Genomic DNA, 21,972 nt, shown 5'->3' on the forward strand with positions numbered 1-21,972 from the left:
TTCAGGTGTGAATGATAAAGGCAACACATCTGTAGCTCTTCCTAACCAAAATCTTAAGATTTTTACTGATCCATTACCTTCTCATACCTCTAATGTGATTGAGACTAATGGTTCCTCTTTCTCACCTGATGGTCTTGTGTCTATGGCTCCGAATGTGATTAACTTTGTAGAGCAACAGAAAATCCCTAAAGAACCTTCCATCACATTTGATTCCAGTGAAACTATCAGGGCACCTGATGGTCCATTATATATAGTTGCAAAAGTCAAGAAGACACCTTGCTGTGGAGTGCTTATTGATCCTTCTTGCATGGTTAATGTCATTACTGAAGAATTTCTTTTTACTTTGCAATTGAATCAAGTGATCTATGACAAAACAAATGTGGTTGTGAAATTATTTGATGCATTTTCTTCTCCTGCAATTGGTTCTATTATATTACCTATTGAGGTCCATAACAAAACCCTTGATGTGAGCTTTGCTATTATTCTATCATCTGAACAATTTCGTGTGAAGCTAGGCTATCCTTGGCTATCTTCCATGAAAGCTATTGCTTCTCCTATTCACAAGTGTTTGAAATTTCCCCATAATGGTGAGGTTGTTACTGTTAATCATAGTCTCTTTAAACTAGCTGAAAGAATTTCTAGCATTCCTATTGATTATTTTTGGCCTAAACAATTCCAATCTCTTCCACCGCGAAGTGATCATCTTTTCAAATCTTATCAAAAGTGGAAAAAAGATATGATCCTATCTCTAAGTGAACCTCGAACACCCAAACTTGATATTCCTATCATTCTTGAGAAGGAAGCTCTTCCTTTGAAAGATAAAACTAATGTCTTTCCTCAAGAAGATTCCCAACCCATTCCTATGGATGTGACTATGTCTATGTCTAATAAACTTTCTAAAAGTATACCTATACCTCCTCATCATGATGGACTTGGTCTCCTTCCTAAACCAAATATTCCTCCTTTATATGGAGCAGTTCCTCCTCCTTCCTCTTATAAAGAGAAGAGACCTTCCTCTTCTCCTATTATCCAACCTAAGAGACCACAACCTAAACACCCAAGTGATAAGGATGAGAACATTCCTCCTCCTCAATCTTCTCAACTTCCTACTAAGACTAGACGAAATCGTTCTGCGCGTGAACAATGATGAAAGCGTCGTCTTAGAGCTCATGTAGTTGCTTCTCAAACTTTGCAATCCCCAAAAACACCTTCAGCTAGTATTATTCCATTTTCTCCTCAGCCGAAAATTGAGCCAAAATCTCCTAAACATAAGATGCATGATGGTTTTGATCTTGTGCAAGTTAAAGATCCTTTTTTTATAAATCTTGATGATGATATAGATGAAAATGTTATTCATGATGAAAATGTTACTTCTCTTGCTTCTGATAGTGAATATGAATATGTTGATATTGATAACCATTTATCTAACGAATTTTCTAAAGCACTTATCCTAACTCCTAGACAAGAACAACGTGGCTTACAACATGAACATAGCTCTTGTTTGGATCTTGTGATAGCTCCATCTGCTATGTTGGATGTTCCTCCTCTAGCGTGTTTCCTACCTTCCTGAAATATTGATCAGCAAGATCAGGGGGTGGATGATGTGCTAGACTAGTTCATTAGCACAACAGACTATCTCCTCCTCTCTTGATCTCTTTTGTTACTTCTTCAATGTGTTATTCTCATTCTTCTATTTGTTGTCCTTAGTGTTGTCTACTTGAGGAAGATGCAAGGCATTGAGATCTCTTTTGGTCTCTCTCATGTTGACTCAAAAGACACATGTGTTCCCTTCTTCTAGGTGACCTTCCTTGATTGGGGAATGAAGAAAAATTATGCATACATACATATGATTTACTTGAATTATCATACAGCATACTGACCCCAAGGAAAGTGAAGTCACCTCGTGCTTTGTGTTTTGTGTCTATTATCCTTGGGTTTATCTCACACTTGGGGGCTAAATCTTTGTGATAACATGCTCCTTTCCCTTCTCATTTCTTATGTGTATCACTACCTTAAAGAAATCACCCCCGATGAGGAGTGTGCAATCGCTTTAACGTAGGGGGCATACACTCTATCCATATCTCTTTAGGATACTTGAAAATTTCTTGGCAAACTTAGCTTTGCCTTGAAAATTTTTGGTATTTTTCTTGCATGACTCATAGTGAGGGAACCTTACTACTGACAGTCATGATTCTCCCTCGTGATCTTCCCTTTTACTTTGTCAATCGAAGTCATAAGATCCTTAGTCCACTGGGGGCTTGGTGTATCTTTCCTCCTTGACGTGGTGAAAGTCTTTCAATGTTGTTTCCTTGTACTTTACCAGAAGTATGGGCATATGCTTATACTCCCTCTAAAGTGGGGGCAAAATGTAGCGTCCTAAAATTGTGACACTTGTAATTTTGAATGCATTTGGGTCTTCATGATGGCGGCGCAACATTCAACCCAAATGGAGACCCTGAAACCTATTTACGACATCAAAAACTGCATATTTCTGCACCCTTGGCCTGACCCTCCTTGCACCCTGCTATCCCGGGAGGTGGGACCATGGCGCCCAGTGCCCTGGTCCCTGGCCCTATTTTGGGCCCGGTCTCTTGTTGGGCATTGGGTCTTCAAGTTTGCAATTTGGAAAATAATGTTCCTAGGTTGGCCTAAGGTCAGAAAAATCAGTCTCCTAACCCTAATTGACAAGTATATAAACTACATTTCCCCTCACGAAAAAAAGGAGGAAAAACATATGCGTACAAGAGGTGGAAGCGATAGGCAAACAAACAAGCATTCAAGCATGCCTTCAAGCAATTGAGCATTCTAGGTCTCCATTCAAGGCTAAGTGTTGCATTCAAGACAAGGATTCAACCATTGAAGAGGAGATCACTTACAACCTACAACATACAACATCATTACACCTTCGCATGTAAGAATACAAACATTCTTACAACAAGGTATCGGTACTTGATTACATTACAAACATTTTTACATTTATAGCATTCTCATTTCTTGGTTAATTCCAAAACAGGGGTTTGACCTGAAGGCAAACCCCTAATCCCTAACCCCCCAATCATCCTCTCTTTTCTGTGTGTAGGTTGTAGGTACGTGGTTGTAATTGAAGATCTAGAATCCTTGTGCAGAGACGAACAGATCCCCCTTCGTTTTGCGGATTTTTCGAAGGACCGTGTGCACTCCGGGCGCCATCGTCCCGTCAACTTTTGCTCAAACTTGTAGGACAGCATCGTCTTGACATTTTACTACTAATTTCAGGTCCATAGCTTCATCCTGTGTCTTTATCTCCATCTACAAGTGAATCTTTCTTACTTTCACATACACTCCTAGTTCAATCCTTCTATCTACATTCTTTACAAAAGAGGGTATCCTTGTTGTCTCAACCCTTGAAACTCATTTAGAATTCAATCTTACATTGTGTGGGATTGGATCTTGTGAGCTTCAACCCCTCTTTTGAATGTAAAGTCTCTCCTAAGTGAAAACCGTCAATCCTAGTGACCTCCTTTCTCTCTCCTTGGAGTGGGGGGAGCACCTAGGGTTCGATTTTCCGCTTTACAACTCCATTGGTGGAAGACGATAAAGAATAGAGTAAGGAAACAAGGGTGATCATGTTGGGTAAGAAAGAATTTATGGAGCTTGTGGAAGATAAACAAGAAGGGTGTGTAGCAATTGCAAATGAAAAGGGTATTGGGATAGTAAGCTTGAAGATTGATTCAGTCTTGGAAGGCAAAGGTGAAGATGATGGGAAAATATTAAATGCAGTTCAAGAGAAGACAAAGGATGAAGTGGTTGTGGAGAAGTGAGATTGCTTAGAAAAGCATGATGAGATTGAGCTACAAATAATTATTTGTCCATTGTTGGAACAAGAAGTGTGTAAATCTGACAACATAGTTTTTAATAAATATGACGAGATAGATATTCTTGGGGCAGAGACCCTGGTGATAGAGGAAAGGGAAGATTGACCTAGAGAGGTCATGTTAGGAAATATACTTTGTCCACTGATTGGGTAAGATGTTGGTAGGCAAAAAGAGTCTGATAGCAAAGAGATGGTATACCTTATAGTACAGATGTCTTAGTGATAGAGGTTTGTGGACCTAATTACAAAGGGGTCCTAAAGATAAAGAACCTGAAAGTAGATGTGAAGACAAGTAGTGAAATGAACAAGGTTGTTTGGCAAAACCAAATGGATGAGGTTCAATATGCAGCAAGGGTAAGGAAGAAGGACATTCATGGGACATCTGATAAAGACTTGTTTGTAGGTATGAAGACAAGAGAAACATCCAATTTTGATGAGGAACAGGGTAGAAGGAAGCTAACAGATCAATTTGCAAGGATAAGACAATGGCAAGGTGAAAGCAAGTTCAAAAGGGTAAAGGATGATGAAAATGTTTCGCACATGATCAAGCGGAAGGGATAACCCAGTGGAGGAGAATTTGAAGACCAAAGACATGATGTGAAGAAGCATAATCTACTCCAGTACAACCTTGATGGGACATGAGCTTTTTTTAGCTCGAGTGTATGGTGCAAGAGCACCTAGAACAATGACAATTCATTGTGAATATGTGTCAAGGTCTTTTGGTAGCTTCAAGTCATATTTTTATGTAATAAGGTCCATTAGGACCATTTTTTGATGTCTTTGAGTCATTTGGAGTCAGCGTGGTTAATGTTGTCAACTTTTTTTAAAATGTTGTAAACTTGCTTTTGCAACAATGACAATTTTAGTTAGAAGGGGAAGATGAACGGTCATGTTTTTAAATTTCAGCTAGAGACCATTGGAATTCATGTAAAAATGTTAAATAATCCTCCCAAACCTCAAGGAAAAGGTTGTTGTTAAAACGGGTTTATCAAGCAATAAGATTCAACTCTGTTTTCCTATAAATTTACTATGTCTATTGTTGATCTCGGGGTTTGCATGGCCTAGTACAGTGTGATATAGACATGAGACTTACATTATTGAATAGAGGAGTGAGTTAGCTTCCACTTGGTGGTAGTAGCATCAATTTTTGTTAAGTTTGAAGGGATTTAGAGGCATTTTTTTGCAAACTACTTGTTTACCTAGGGTTTCAAAGGGTTGGGAACAAAAATATGTTTTGCAAGCCATTCCACTGATGAAAATACTGTCACACTCGGTGAAACGATTTTTTTTCATTTTTTTTCATTGTTCATGGTGTTTTTGAGAGAAATGGATGGAGTTTGCATGGGTTTGTGCCATCCCAACTTGATATATACATGTTATAAGTTAGTTTAGATGAGAGTTTGGTAAAGTAACAACAAATTGAGTTGAACTGTTGGAATAAACTACATAATATAACCCCACATGGCAAGTGTGAATTGTTCATGAAGATTTTTGGTGTTTGTAGTGAATACTTAGAGTACTTGTTTTATAAAAGTGGCCTAATTAGGCCTAATTACAGAAGTTGCAAACCATTTTTGGACCTTTGTTATAAAACACCTCTAGGAAAGGTTGGAATATGTTGTGGAGGGCCTAAAAGGGTATTCAAAAATACTTCCCTTTGGTTGATATCAGTCAGAACTAGAGGTTATCCCTAGTTTAGTAGAAATCAAGGGCTACATGTCGATTAGTAGGTTGTGAAGGAACTATTGGAGTTAAGGGTCTAAAAGTCTAAAACCCTTGATTGGTTAGGCTAAATAATTTGTTACAAACCCTATGAAGTCAGCTATGAAAGTGAGACAAGTGTTTGAAACCATAACCCCAAAAATATGCTATGTGACCTATTCCTTAAGGGCTTAAGGTTGTTAGGTGAGTTGGGAGAAAGATCTCCATGTTTGGGTAGTCATTGTGTTGAGATGGAAGTTTTTTGTTAGTATGTTTTTTGTACCTTCCCCTACTCTACATTAGGCTCTCAAAGTTGTGCTATAAAAACTTACAGGATATGAACACAAAAATTTGAAGGTAGTGGTGTACATTTGAGAATTGAATCTATCAGCTCAGTTGATATTTAAGTGACAATTTGGTGGGAGAGAATTGCTGATGCTTACTACGTTTGATTAAGAGATCAACTAAATTGATTAAGAAGTTAAGGGAATTGATTGGAAGCTAGACAACATTGATTGATTAATTAACTAATCAGAAGACTAATTTGATTGATTAGTTAGCTGAATTGATTTATTAGTCAAAAAAAAGTGATTCAGAGTTAGACTCAAAGTAAGTGGAAGTGAGGAAAAATTACGTGTGCTATAGGAAATTAGCAAGAAATATAATTTGATTTGAATTTTAATTTTCAAAAATGTCAAATGAAATGCAAATTAATGAGAAATTAAATTGAAGGTCTTAAACACATGCTTCAAAGTGATAAGAATGGAATTGATATATTGTGTGGGATTGCACATATTGTTGATTCTAATGTCATTCCTATCAAGAGTTGTGTCAAAACCCTAGGTTACTCACAACATTCAACACAAGTCAATTTCTCTATTCCTTTGACCAATCTTATGACTAGTATTCCTACTTTCACCTCCAACATCAGGGATACTTCAACTCAAAATGTCATTCCTACAACCATAGGTCATGGGGGAAATCCCTCTTCTTCATTTCATCCTTCATCATTACCTATGTCTTCCATGAGTATTCCTACTATTCCTCAACCAATCAATGTGACACAAGGAGGAAATTCCTTCAACAGCTTTATTCCCCCTTTAAGTGTCCCTTTTCCTCCCCAATCATCACCAATGCCTACTTACCATAGTGTCCCACCACCTTATTCTCAGTTCATTCCTTCTTTCAACAACATGACACCACCTTCTCAATCACCTATGTCTAACATAAATTATTCTACCGAAATGACAATCAACAATCTTGCCCAAATTGTGTCTTCCCTACAATAACAAATTGCTTCCATGAGTCAATACAAGTTTAGTGTGCCCACCTTTGATGTTGCGAGCCCACTTTCTCTTGATATTGTTAAAGTCGTGCCACCTAAACATGTTGAGATCCCTCAATTGGAACCCTATAATGGAAAAGGTGATCCTTTTATGCATGTCAAAACATTTCAAACCTTCTGTATTGATTTTGCTTATGATCAAAGATTCCTTGCAAAATTGTTTACAAGAATGCTAAGAGATAAAGATTTACAATGGTATTTCTCTTTGCCTTCTTATTCTATCACTTCCTTTCAACAACTGGAAAATGCTTTCATCCAACAATTTCAAAACAACATTGGTCCTAAAATCACTTTGACTGATTTAATGCATTGTAATCAAGGTGTTAAAGAGAAAGTGATTGATTTCATTGGTAGATATTTAAGAATTTGTGTGCTCAAATTTCTTTTCATGTGCCTAATAATGATACTCAAAGAATTTTCATTTCTAATTTACAAAAAGATATAAGGGAAAAGCTTCTTTTATCTGAGTTCACTTCCTTTCCGCAATTGTGTGCAACACATCAAAATTATCAACTAGTTGTGAGTCAAATGGAGCAATCCACTCTTATGGCTTCGAGTGATAAGGGGGAAGAGTGTTCAACAACTGTTTGCGAAGTTAAAACCAACAAAAAGCGTCATCAAGTTCAATGATACAAATAACAACAACCATGTGAATGCTACAACAGGTGTGCCTCCTATTTCAAAAAATTTCCAAAGAGAAAGATAGTTTACCCCTTTCAATGAATCTTTGCATAGTATTATGTCTCAATTTTGCATAGAAATGTTATCAAACTTCCTCCTATAAAACAAGTTGATCCTTCCAAACTTACATCTCCTCATTTTGATAGACATGATTGATAATAATATATATTTGTGGTAGGTGTGAATGATAAAGGGAATAAATCAGTTGCTCCTCCTAATCAAAATCTTAAGATTTTCACTGATCCCTTGCCATCTCATACCTCTAAAGTTAATGAGATTGTGCCTAATTCTCTCTCTTCTAAAACACTCATCTATATGGCTCCAAATTTGGTTAATATGGTAGAAAAACAAGATATGCCTAAGGATCCTTGTATTAAATTTGACCCTAGTGAGACGATTAGAGAACCCGATGGCCCTTTATACACAGTAGAAAAGGTTAAGGATATCCCTTGTCATGGTGCCCTAATTGATCCTCTTGCATGGTTAATGTCATAATTGAAGAGTATCTTTTCACTTTACGATTGAATAAACCACTATATGATGCTTCTAATGTCATTGTAAAGTTATTTGATGTCTTCTCTTGTCCTACCAATGGTTATATCACCCTTCTTGTCGAAGTCCGTAATAAATCAATGGATGTTGACTTTGTTATCATACCTTCCTCTAAGAAATTCTATGTGAAGTTGGGCTATCCTTGGCTATCTTCGATGAAGGATATTGCTTCTTCAATCCACAAGTGTCTTAAATTTACTCACAATAGAGAAATCATAACCGTGAACCATAGCTTATTTTGTCCATCCGAAAGAATCCCTGATGTTCCTATTGATCTCTTTTGGCCTCAACAATTTCAATCTCTTCCATTAAGGAGAGATGCTCAATTTCAATCTTATCAAAAATGGAAGAATGATATGATATTATACTTAAGTCAACCTAGATCACCAACACTTGGCATTCCTATTATTCTTCAAGATGAGGTTCTTCTCCTCTCGAATAGAACTAATCTTCCTTCTAAGGAAAATTGTCAACCTACTCCTATGTCCATGTGATTTTACCTTTTCTTAAGGAGAACACCAATATTCTTCCTAAGGTTAGATCTATCCCTCCTCACCATGATGGACTTGGTCTCCTTCCTACACCTAATATTCCTCCTTTCTATGGCATATTTCTGCCTCCTTCCTCTTATCGAGAGAAGAGGCCTACTTCTCCTCTTTTTCAACCAAAAAGACCTCAACCTAAACCTTCTACTATAAAGGAGAAAACCATTCTTACTTCTTCAAAGGTTACTCCTCCTTCTCAGCCTTCTACTAAGACTCGACAGAATCATTGTGTGAGAGAACACCGATGAAGACACCGTGTTCAAGATCGTGAAGCTATCCCTCAAAGTACTCAATCTATTCAAACTCCAATAGTTGACATGATTCCCTTTTCTCCTAACCAAGATGTTCAACCAACATCTCCAAATCATAAGTTGCATAAAACATGTGATGGTTTTACTCCTATTTGTGTTCTTGCTCCTCTTGGTTTAAAATTTGATGAAGAAATGGGTGAAAATGTTATTCATAATGTCAATACAACTCCTAATGCTTTTTATAGTGAGTATGAGTATGTTGATGTGGACAAACATTTATCAGATGAGTTTTCACAAACTTTAATCCTAGCTCCTAGAATCAAACAAAGTGACTTACAACATGAGCATAGTCCTTGTTTGGATCTTGTGGCAACTCCATCTGTTGTGCTCAATGTCACTCCTCTGCCATGTTTCTCACCTTCGCGAAATAGTGATCAGCAAGATTGGGAGGTAGATGTCATGCTAGATTAGTAATATTAGCAGTGCAGATCTTTCTCTCTCTTTTCTTTCTCTGTTGTGACCATTCTTCTATTGTATATTTGTTCTTCTATTATTCCCTTAATATCTACTTGGGGACGATGCAAAGCATTGAGATCTTCTCTTGATCTCTTTCATGTTAACTCAAAAAAACATCCTCTCTTCCCTTTCTTCTAAGGTAGTGTCCTTTGCGGAATGAAGATTATTATATGCATATACATACATGATATACATGAGTTATCATTCAGCATAGTGACCCTGAGGAAAGAAACACTACCTTGTGTGTTGTGTTCATTATCTTTGGGTTTATACCTCGGTTGGGGGCTAAATCCTTGTGATAACGTGCTCCCTCTCTTCTCTCTCTCTTGGGTGTATCCTACCTTAAATCAATCACTCCTGATAAGGCACCTGTAATCACTTTAACATGGGGGCATACACTTTGCTCATACTTTCCTTCTTGTGATACTTAGAATTACTTAGTGAACTTTGTTTTTCCTTTGTGATCTTTAGTATCCTTGCTTTCATGATAGATAGTGAAGGGAACTTTACTACTTGCAATCATGGTTCTCCCTTTCTCGATCTTCCCTTTTACTTTGTCAATTGAAGTCGTAAGATCCTAAGTCCATTGGGGGCTTGGCACATCTTGCCTCCTTGATGTGGTGAAAGTCTTTCAATCTTGTTTCCTTGTACTTTACCAGAAATATCCGCATACACTTATACTCTTGCTAAAGTGGGGGCTAAATGTAGTGTCACAAAATTGCCACCCTAGCAATTTACGACTGCATTAGGGTCCTCACGCATGTGAACTCGAATCCTCTAGCCTGATTGGAGACCGGAGAGTGCTTAGCTTGCGAAAATAGCTTCTTCCTTGGCCTCTAAATCACTCTATCTGCACTCTGCCCTAGAGAAAGAGGTAGGATAGGGGCAAGGCACCCTTGTCTCTACCCTATTTTGGGGCAGGATCTTTCTAGAGAAGGCATTGTGGGTTGTGCAGTGAGCTGGAAATCTCCCTGATGGCATCTCGTGACGAAATTCAAATCCACCAACATGTATTTAAGGGGAATTTATCCTCTCACTTGCATAAGTAAAAATTGCATAAGTTCAATAGGTCGAATTTCGATAAGGTCATAAGCGATCAAGAGCATTCAAACATTCTCAAGTCTCCCTTCAAGGATAGGTGTTGCATTCAAGTCAAGGATTCAACCATTGAAGAGGAGATTGATTTCAACATACAATTCCATACAAGCATTTCTATTAGCATTGCTACTACAACCTCCCTTTAGGTGATTTACAATTCAGTCTTTCATTTACATCTACTTGCAAGAACTTTCTTTCATTACTTGGTTAATTCCAAAAGTGGGGTTTGACCTAAAAGAAAACCCCAATCCCAACACATTTCCCTCTTTTTTCTATGTGTAGGTGGCAAGTGCGCAACTATAATTTCAAATTCAGAATTCATTTGCAGAGGCGGAAAAACTCTTTTCGTTTCACGGATTTTTCGGAGGACCGTGTACATTCCCACCATGGTCTGGACAACTTTTTTGTGAAATTCACAAGACGACTTCATCTTGACATTTTACTGTCAAATTGAAGTGCACAGATTCATCCCATATTCTAATCTCAAGTTATAATCTATTCTTTGTCACTTTTGTACTACATAATTCAATAAATTTCCTTTCTAAATCAAACAAAGGAAGAAGGGATCATCCTAACATTCTTAATTCATTCAAAATTCAATGTATCATCTTTGTGCGGAGATTGAATCTAGTGAATCTAGTGAATCTAGTGTATTTGATGTTATTAATTTACATTCTTTCATATATTTTATTTAATATTTAAAAATATAATCATTTATATTATAAATAATTATTACTAATAAATAAAATTTTTATATTTACAATTGTATACCTCCAATATATTATTCAAATTATACAATACTATCGGCTCAACTCATTGCACCTCCTTTAAGTGAAGTGCTAGTTAAATAAATCATTTGTACATAATTTGTATCTGATCTGAAAACATTCATCTCATTTGGATATATTTTGCAGGCGGCCCATCAGCATTTAGTATAGCTTGTAGCATCTCTCCTTTTTGGTGGGTTAAGTTCATTTGAGTGTTCATTAATGTGCATTGAAAGAACGATTTTGTATTCTTTGTAGTGAGTGAGATCATACTTGCAGGGTGCATGATTTTAATCTAATTGTTTTATCGGCCTCTCTATTGTTTTGTTTCCCCCATATATCTCTTTTTCCCACACGATTATATTGGTTTTTTGCCAGGCAATTCAAATATTTTTGGTGGTTACGGATTATTCACTACACAGACATCTAATATCCAATCTCTTCATATTGATCAAACCATTTTCTATTCCAGTCTCAATCTCCTACAAAGATTGTGAGTCTATCACTCGGTTTGCAGGCTCTTGCTTACTATCGCCATATCCACATTGCGCAGGCTTGAATACTCAATCTGAGGGGCTACCCTTAAACAACACATATTAAGCTTTGACTTAGTGTGTATTGTGATCCGTTTTTAAATTTTCATTTTCATTTCATTAGGTAACGATTCTCTTGATAAGCCATTGATAAGCTCATTTTTGTGTTTATAGAAAGTCATCCATGCACCTCCAGATTCTAAATGGTATATCAGATTTTGACAATTTTTTTTGTTGTTGTCTTCGCATGCAACTTAACTGCTTATAGCTATTGATTTGGCTTCTAGGTAGTAACGATGCATGTTGTGGGATCTGTTATGCACACATGAGTAAAAAAGTACTGCCCCATATCAATTTAAAAATGTCCCAATAACTGTGCACTTAAAATCACCAATAGTTATGCATAAATGCCCCCAAAAAAACTAAAAAATGAGTGGTTATTGGTACATGTGTAATTTATTAATGAACTTTTAGTTATTTATTTTTCGATTATTTTAGAGCTAGTAATTGAGGTTGGGTGTGCAAGGAGTGAATGGTTATTTGAACATGAATATAATTGATGGTATCTCATTTTTACAAAACCAATCATTAAATTATTTTCATTTTGATTTTTTTCTTTATTTGGAATGATTTGATTGCATTAATATTTTTCATCTATAAAGTAATATTTTTATTATTATTGAATGCTCATTACAATAATATTGACAATAATAATAACAATAATTAAAATATAATAATATATTAATTATAATATAATAAAATAAAATCAATATAATACATTAAAAAATAATATCATATAAACATAAATTCATTTAGCTTCACATGGAGCTTTCCAAGCCCTTATTGACAGGAAAAAGGAGGAATGTATCTGGTTTGTGCTAGGTACCTTGACATGCATAAGACCTTTTTTATTACCATGAATCTTGGTTATTTGGAGTCTTGACAAAACTAGCAAGGATGAAAGAAAATAGAGGTGTTTCCCCAGTTTCAAGAGGGCTATAGCATCTCCTATGCTTGAGTATAGTTCTGGTTAAGCTCAATATTGGAGGACTAAATCCTCTTACATAAACCCAATTCGATCTCCAATGATCGACCAAATCCTCTGCCTGAATGATATTACTTTATTCACTTGACCATGACCTCTAATAATCTTCAATGAGATCTTACATCTATATATACAAACCTTCGACCATAAACAATTAGGTCGGCCACCAAATAATAAACCAATTATATAATTATAAACCATCTTGGCCTTAGACCAAACAAATAATATCCAACACATAGGACATCCCGAAAACACGTCGAGAGGTCCAATCCACACGTTACATGAAATTTGGTCCATAACCTAGATCAACCAAGACCCAGCATAGGCCCACACGCTACAACAATGATCTCCATATGCCAAGTCTCAAAAATGATCACCAACAGCATCCTGAAACTCCACTAGAAACTACACCAACACCACTTATGCAGTTCATCAAGGATCTTCATCAAAAGCTCTATCGGTGAAACCCTCACCAAAACTAGAAACTAAGCTTCTAAGCAAGCAGGATAGCATCCGATCACCAGACCAAAGCCAACTGACCAAATATGAGCATGAGTATCATGAACAAGCCAATTCCATAACCAAATCATACCGGAGTCTACTAGATCATGTCGGATCCAAATCAACCAGAAACCCCTCAACCTACCGGGACCATAAGGGTGTCGGTAAAGAATCCAAACAACTAGTGTTGACATCAATGACAAAACATCAATGCAGCACATAATCAATTCCACCAAATAGCCAACAATCTCTCCCTTTGGCATTGATAGCAACACTAGATGTGAAAAATATCTAAGTACCAAGAAATGCCAAACAAGTCTGCCCCTATGGAAGCCAACAATCTCCCACATACAGCTCTAAAAATATCTCTCCCCCTTTGAATTTTTATTTTTCTTTCTTTGTCTTTTTTACATCAATATCTCTCCCCCTTTGACATCAATGCCAGAAATCTGACAAAAATATCAAAGTGAAAACATAAACCACTAAATCAAAAATCTAATTACTCCCTCTGAGCAGTAGCATCCCACATCAGTACCAAAATGAATGGTATCTCTGATAGTGCATGTCGAACTGATGCCAAACCGCATCAATCAAGTCTCTATCAGAGGGGCAGAAACTCCCAATTTGTCTCTCGGGTACTCAAATAATTCCTTGGGCAAAGGTTTAGTGAAAATATCTACAATCTTCTCTTTAGTGTTCAAATAAACTAGTCTAACTTCATTTGCTTCCACCTTTTCCTTCAAAAAGTTATACTTGATAGATATGTGCTTTTCTTTAGAATGAAATGTCGGATTCTTTGATATATCAATAGCAGTAGAGTTATCACAGTGAATAACTAACAGTGCATCACAATCCACCTTTATATCCTTCAACATTTGCTTCATCCATAAAACTTGTGTACAGTTAGTAGCAACAACAACATACTCAGCTTCAGTAGTAGATAAACAAGTACATGATTGTTTCTTGATGATCCATGAAACCAACTTCTTTCCAAGAAAGAAAGCTCCATTGGAAGTGCTTTTTCAGTCATCAATATCTCCAACCTAATCAGCATTTGTATATGCACATAAAGTAAAGTTATCATCTTTTGGGTGCCACAAACCATATTCTAATGTACCTTGCAAGTATCTAAAAATCCTTTTCACCGCAATCTCATGATTTTCTCTAGGATCACTCTGAAATCTTGAAACAATACAAATAACATTCATAATGTTAGGCCTAGTATGAGTCAAATAAACCAGACCTCCAATCATAGATTTGTATCTTGTAGGATTTACCGGTGCAAAAACATCTTTTCTTGTCACTTTCTTAGTTGTAACCATAAGAGTACTTACCGGTTTAGAATCTCCCATTACAAATTTCTTCAACAATTCCTTAGCATATTTAGTTTGACAGATGAAAATACCTTTGTTAGTCTAAGTAACCTGCAAACCTAAGAAAAATTTCATCTCGCCAATCGTAGACATCTCAAATTCTTTCTCCATATTCTTAGAAAATTATATGCATAACTTATCTTCACCTCCAAAAATAATGTCATCAACAAATACTTCAATATTCAGTATATCATCATCAGTGATATTATAATATAAATTACTATCAGCACTGCCCTTAGTAAAATCAAGCTTCAAAAGATATTTATCCAACCTTGCATACCAATCAAGTTTCAATCCATATAAAGTTTTCCTTAACCTGCAAACCATAATTGTATTTTCAGATAGTGAAAAACCATCAAGTTTCTCAATATAAACTTCTTCATCAATATCACATTTAACATCCATTTGATAAACCTTGTAGTTTTTATAAGCAACATAGGCAAGAAATAATCTTACAACTTCAATCTTAGCTACAGGTGCAAAAGTCTCTTCATAATCAATTCCTTCCTTTTGAGAATATCATTTACAAACAAACCTAGCCTTATTCCTCATAACTTGATCATCCTCACTCAATTTATTTCTAAAAACCCATTTAGTTCCAATAACATTTTTATTTTTAGGTCGGGGAACTAAGGTCCATGTGTTATTTTTCTCAATCTGGTCTAATTCTTCTTCCATAGATTTCAACCAATATTCATCTTTATGTGCCTCAATTATTGATACTGGTTCAACTTGTGAAATTAAACATACCTCATTAGTTGCCAGTCTTCTTCTTGTCATCACTCCATTGCTCTTATCCCCAATGATCCGATCTTCTGAATGATTCAATCTCACATACCTAGGAGTCTTTTGACTTTTTGTTCCTCTTCCCTATTCTTCAGTTACTATAGAATTCTCTGATACTGTCGGAGTAACTGTTTCAACACTTTGTTCAAGTAAAGGTGCTACCAGTTCAGATATAATCATTTCCACTATCAGTTCCTTCTCATAAACTCTGATTTGACTTTTGTTTAGCTCATCTACTTTGACATTAGCACTCTCCACAATTCTCTACAATCTCTTGTTATAACATCTATATGATTTTTTTTCATTAGAATAACCAAGAAATATGCCTTCATCATATCTAGTCAGTGAGATCATAATTGCAGGGTGCATGATTTTGATCTAATTGTTTTATTGGCCTCTCTATTGTTTTGTTTGCCCCATATATCTCTTTTTGCCATGCAATTATATTTTTATCAGCATGTGGTGGATTTGAAATTATTTTCTATCCAAAGCAGTTTTTTACATTGAGTGGTGGTTCTTTCATTCTGTGGCTTGCTAGCTCTAACTCTTGGTAGCCAATTTCTTTATTATCTATGGGCTCATATCATTTTTTGTGTGGTCGATATCATTGGTTTTTTGCTTGGCAATTCAAATATTTTTGGTGGTTACGGATTATTCACTACACAGACATCTAATATCCAATCTCTTCATATTGATCAAACCATTTTCTATTCTAGTCTCAATCTCCTACAAAGATTGTGAGTCTATCACTCAGTTTGCAGGCTCTTGCTTACTATCGCCATATCCACATTGCGCAGGCTTGAAGACTCAATCTGAGGGGGCTACCCTTAAACGACACATATTAAGCTTTGACTTAGTGTGTATTGTGACCCGCTTTTAAATTTTCATTTTCATTTCATTAGGTAAAGATTCTCTTGATAAGTCATTGATAAGTTCGTGTTTGTGTTTATAGAAAGTTGTTCATGCACCTCCAGATTCTAAATGGTATATTGGATTTTGACAATTGTTTTTGTTGTTGTCTCTGCATGCAACTTAACTGCTTATAGCTATTGATTTGGCTTCTAGGTAGTAACAATGCATGTAGTGGGATCTGTTATGTGCACATGAGTAAAAAAGTACATTTTTCATAGTGTTGCTTGATATCAATTTAAAGATGCCCTAGTAACCGTGCACTTAAAATCACCAATAGTTATGCATAAATGCCCCTGAAAAAACTAAAAAATGAGTGGCTATTGGTACATGTGTAATTTATTAATGAACTTTTAGCTATTTATTTTTGGATGTTTTTAGAGCTAGTAATTGAGTTTGGGTGTGCAAGGAGTGAATGGTTATTGGAACATGAATATAACTGATGGTGTCTCATTTTTACAAAACCAATCATTAAATTATTTTCATTTCGATTTTTTTCTTTATTTGGAATGATTTGATTGCATTAGTATTTTTCATCTATAAAGTAATTTTTTTATTATTATTGAATGCTCTTTGTGATAATATTGACAATAATAATAACAATATTTAAAATATAATAATATATTAATTATAATAGAATAAAATAAAATCAATATAATACATTAAAAAATAATATTATATAAACATAAATTCATTTAGCCATCAATTCATTTAGCTTCACATGGAGCTTTCCAAGCCCTTATTGACAGGAAAAAGAAGGAATGCATCTGGTTTGTGCTAGGTACCTTTGACATGCAGAAGACCTTTTTTATTACCATGAATCTTGGTTATTTGGAGTCTTGATGAAACTAGCAAGAATGAAAGAAAATGTTTATGGAAGCGATAAAATGGAATCACAAGACTGTTAAACTCAAAAGAATTGGCGAGGATGGCCTCTATTTTCATTGCTTGCAACTTTGTGGAAGATTTCTTTGTTTTCTACGCAGGTTTGGTTTATTGATTTTTTGGTACTTAAGTTGGTTTTGGTTTCTTACAAAAATTACAAGCTTTGAAGTTGCAGGCATTTGCGAGTCGTAGTGCATTCACATGGAAAAGGAACCAGACATTGTGAGCTTAGTTTTGGTATTGGCAATGGAGGCATTTACCCAGTTTCAAGAGGGGGCTATTTGTTTTTAGTAACTACAATAAGAATATTAAAATATCTGATGTTTTCCATGGTAGAGACTTATATGAGCTTCACATCATGCGCACATCATGCGCAATTAGTAATTTTTGGGAAAATTAAAAATACAAAAAAAAATAGTATGTTTCTAAATTGTAAACATAAAAATATAATGTTTCTAAATTTAAAAAATCAAAATTGTCTGAATATAATGTTTCTAAATTGAAAAAATCAAAATCAAAGTTATATATACATGTGATTTTTCTATTATCTCTTAATTTTTATAAGATTAGAGTTAGAATAAAGTAATTAATGTTAATCAAAGGAAAGTTTAAATTATTTTAAAATTTGTATTAGTAAGATTATTTTAATTAAAATAAAGTATAATCTATTTTAAAATTCCTTTATTATATTACAACAAAAGTTAAAGGTATTAATCTCATAAAAATATTTAAATAATGAAAACTAATTCATAAGAAAAGTACATAATAATGAAGTTTCTTTTATATGTTTTATAATAAAATGATAATAAGTTTTATGAATGCATTATCCTATAATAGTAACAGTAACATAGCTATAACTTGAAACCTAACCTAAAACACAACCCTAACCCTAAAAAATTAACCCTATTTACATAATGCAAAACATATCCCTAACCCTAATTCTATCCCTAATAATGATGTATACCCTAGCCCTAAACATAATCCTAACCCTAACTTTAAAATCTAATCCTAAATCCTAGCCTTAGCCCTAACCTTAACACTAATCCTAAACATGAAGTAAACCTAACCCTAACCATATCCCTAACAATAACCCTAAGCTATAACCTTAACTATAATCATAATTCTAACCACGATATAAACCCTAACCATAACAATAACCTTTGTTAGACAATTCAAATAGCCAGAAGACAACTAAGGGGGGGGGGTTGAATCAGTTGTCAAAGATTACCAGAACTATTAGCAATTTAAAACTTTAATACCAGAACCCAAAACATAAATATTGGAATAGAATTTAAACCAACTAAGCATATAAACAATAATCATAGAATAAAAACCATCCACATGACACCAAGATTTATACGTGGAAAACTCGGTAAGGGGAAAAACCACGGTGGGAAGCCTACCCACAGTCAGTTAATACTTTTGTAGTAAGTATGTGAATTACAATTGAGGGGCCTGCACTTGCAAGAAGTCTAACAACCTAGAGCGCATTGCTCATCACAAAAGGAGCCTCACTAAATACATATAAATCTAGACTACAATCTAGAGAAGTGTTGAACTGCAAAACATAGCATCTCCTATGGCTAAGTACAGTTCCAGTTAAGCTCAATACTGGAGGACTAAATCCTCTTACATAAACCCAATTCGATCTCCAATGATCGACCAAATCCTCTACCTAAATGATATTACATTATTCGTACATTACATTCCTTGACCATGACCTCTAACATAACCATGATAATCTTCAATGAGATCTTACATCTATATATACAAACCCTCGACCATAAACAATTAGGTCGGCCACCAAATAATAAAACAACTACATAATTAAAAATCAAGTTGGCCTTAGACCAAACAAATAATATCCAACACATAAGACATCCCGAAAACACGTCGAGAGGTCCAATCCACATGTTACATTAAAGTCGGTCCATAACCTAGATCAACCGAGACCCAGTATAGGTCCACACGCTACAGCAATGATCTCCATCTACCAAGTCTCAATAATGATCACCAACAACATCCTGAAACTCCATCAAAAGCTGCACCAACACCACTTATGCAGTTCATCAAGGATCTTCATCAAAAGCTCTATCAGTGAAACCCTCACCAAAACAAAAAAGTAAGCTTCTAAGCAAGCATGATAGCATCCAATCACCAGACCAAAACCAACTGACCGAATATGAGCATGAGTATCGTGAACAAGCCAATTCCATAACCAAATCATACCAGAGTCTACCGGATCATGCCAGATCCAAATCAACCATAAACCACTCAACCTACCGAGACCACAAGGGTGTCAGTAAAGCATCCAAACAACTAGTGTTGGCATCAATGATAAAAGATCAATGCAACACATAATCAATCCCACCAAATGACCAACAATCTCCCCCTTTGGCATTAATGGCAACACTAGATGTGAAAAACATCTAAGTACCAAGAAATGCCAAACAAGTCTGCCCCTATGGAAGCCAACAATATCCCACATATAGCTCTCAAAATATCTCTCCCCCTATGAATTTTTATTTTTCTTTCTTTGTCTTTTCTACATCAATATCTCTCCCCCTTTGACATCAATGCCAGAAATCTGACAAAAATATCAAAGCAAAAACATAAACCACTGTATCAAAAATCTGACTACTTCCCTTGAGCAGTAGAATCTCACATCAGTACTGAAATGAATGGTATCTCTAATAGTGCATGTCGAACTGATGCCAAACCACATCAATCAAGTCTCTACCGAAGGGGTAGAAACTCTCAATCTGTCTCTCAGGTACTCAAATAATTCCTTGGGCAAAGGTTTAGTGAAAATATATGCAATCTGCTCTTTAGTATTCAAATAAACTAGTCTAACTTCATTTGCTTCCACCTTTTCCTTCAAAAATTTATACTTGATAGATATGTGCTTTGTTTTAGAATCAAATATCGAATTCTTTGATATATCAATAGCAGCAGAGTTATCACAATGAATAACTATCGGTGCATCACAATCCACCGTTATATCCTTCAACATTTGCTTCATCCATAAAACTTGTGTACAGTTAGTAGGAGCAACAACATACTCAGCTTTAGTAGTAGATAAAGAAGTACATGACTGTTTCTTGATGATCCATGAAACCAACTTCTTTCCAAGAAAGAAAGCTCCATCAGAAGTTCTTTTTTGGTCATCAATATCTCCAGCCCAATCAGCATCTATATATGCACATAAAGTAAAGTTATCATCTTTAGGGTACCACAAACCATATTCTGATGTACCTTGCAAGTATCTAAAAATCCTTTTCACCGCAATCTCACGATTTTCTCTAGGATCACTCTAAAATCTTGAAACAATACAAACAACATTCATAATGTTAGGCCTAGTCTGAGTCAAATAAAGCAGACCTCCAATCATAGATTTGTATCTTGTAGGATTTACCAGCACAGAAACATCTTTTCTTGTCAATTTCTCACTTGTAACCATAGGCGTACTTACTGATTTAGAATCTCCCATACCAAATTTCTTTAACAATTCCTTAGCATATTTAGTTTGACAGATGAAAATACCTTTTTCAGTCTAAGTAATTTGCAAACCTAAGAAAAATTTCATCTCACCAATCATAGACATCTCAAATTCTTTCTCCATATTCTTAGAAAATTCTATGCATAACTTATCTTCACCTCCAAAAAAATGTCATCAACAAATACTTCAATATTCAGTATATCATCATCAATGATCTTATAATATAAATTATTGTTAGCACTGCCCTTAATAAAACCAAGCTTCAAAAGATATTTATCCAACCTTGCATACCAAGCTCTAGGTGCTTGTTTCAATCCATATAAAGCTTTCCTTAACTTGCAAACCATAATTGTATTATCTGATAGTGAAAAACCATCAAGTTTCTCAATATAAACTTCTTTATCAAGATCACATTTAGCATCCATCCGATAAACCTTGTAGTTTTTATAAGCAGCATAGGCAAGAAATAATCTTACAGTTTCAATCTTAGCTATAGGTACAAAAGTCTCTCCATAATCAATTCCTTCCTTTTGAGAATATCATTTACAAACCAAACTAGCCTTATTCCTTATAACTTGACCATCCTCATTCAATTTATTCCTAACAACCCATTTAGTTCCAATAACATTTTTTATTTTTTAGGCTGGGGAACTAAGGTCCATGTGTTATTTTTCTCAATCTAATCTAATTCTTCTTCCATATATTTAAACCAATATTCATCTTTACATGCCTCAATTACTAATACTAGTTCAACTTGTGAAATTAAACATACCTAATTAGTTGTCAGTCTTCTTCTTGTCATCACTCCATTTCTCTTATCCCCAATGATTCGATCTTCTGAATGATTCAAGCTCACATACCTAGAAGCCTTCTGACTTTTTGTTCCTCTTCCCTATTCTTCAATTACTATAGAATTCTCTGATACTGTCAGAGTAACTAATTCAACACTTTGTTCAAGTAAAGGTGCTACCAGTTCAAATATAATCATTTCCACTGTCGGTTCCTTCTCATAAACTCTAATTTGACTGTTGTTCAACTCATCTACTTTGACATTAGCACTCTCCATAATTCTCTGCAATCTCTTGTTATAACATCTATATGATTTTCTTTCATTAGAATATCCAAGAAATAT

The sequence above is a fragment of the Cryptomeria japonica genome, chromosome 10 (genome assembly GCF_030272615.1).
Source record: "Cryptomeria japonica chromosome 10, Sugi_1.0, whole genome shotgun sequence".
NCBI lineage: Eukaryota > Viridiplantae > Streptophyta > Pinopsida > Cupressales > Cupressaceae > Cryptomeria > Cryptomeria japonica.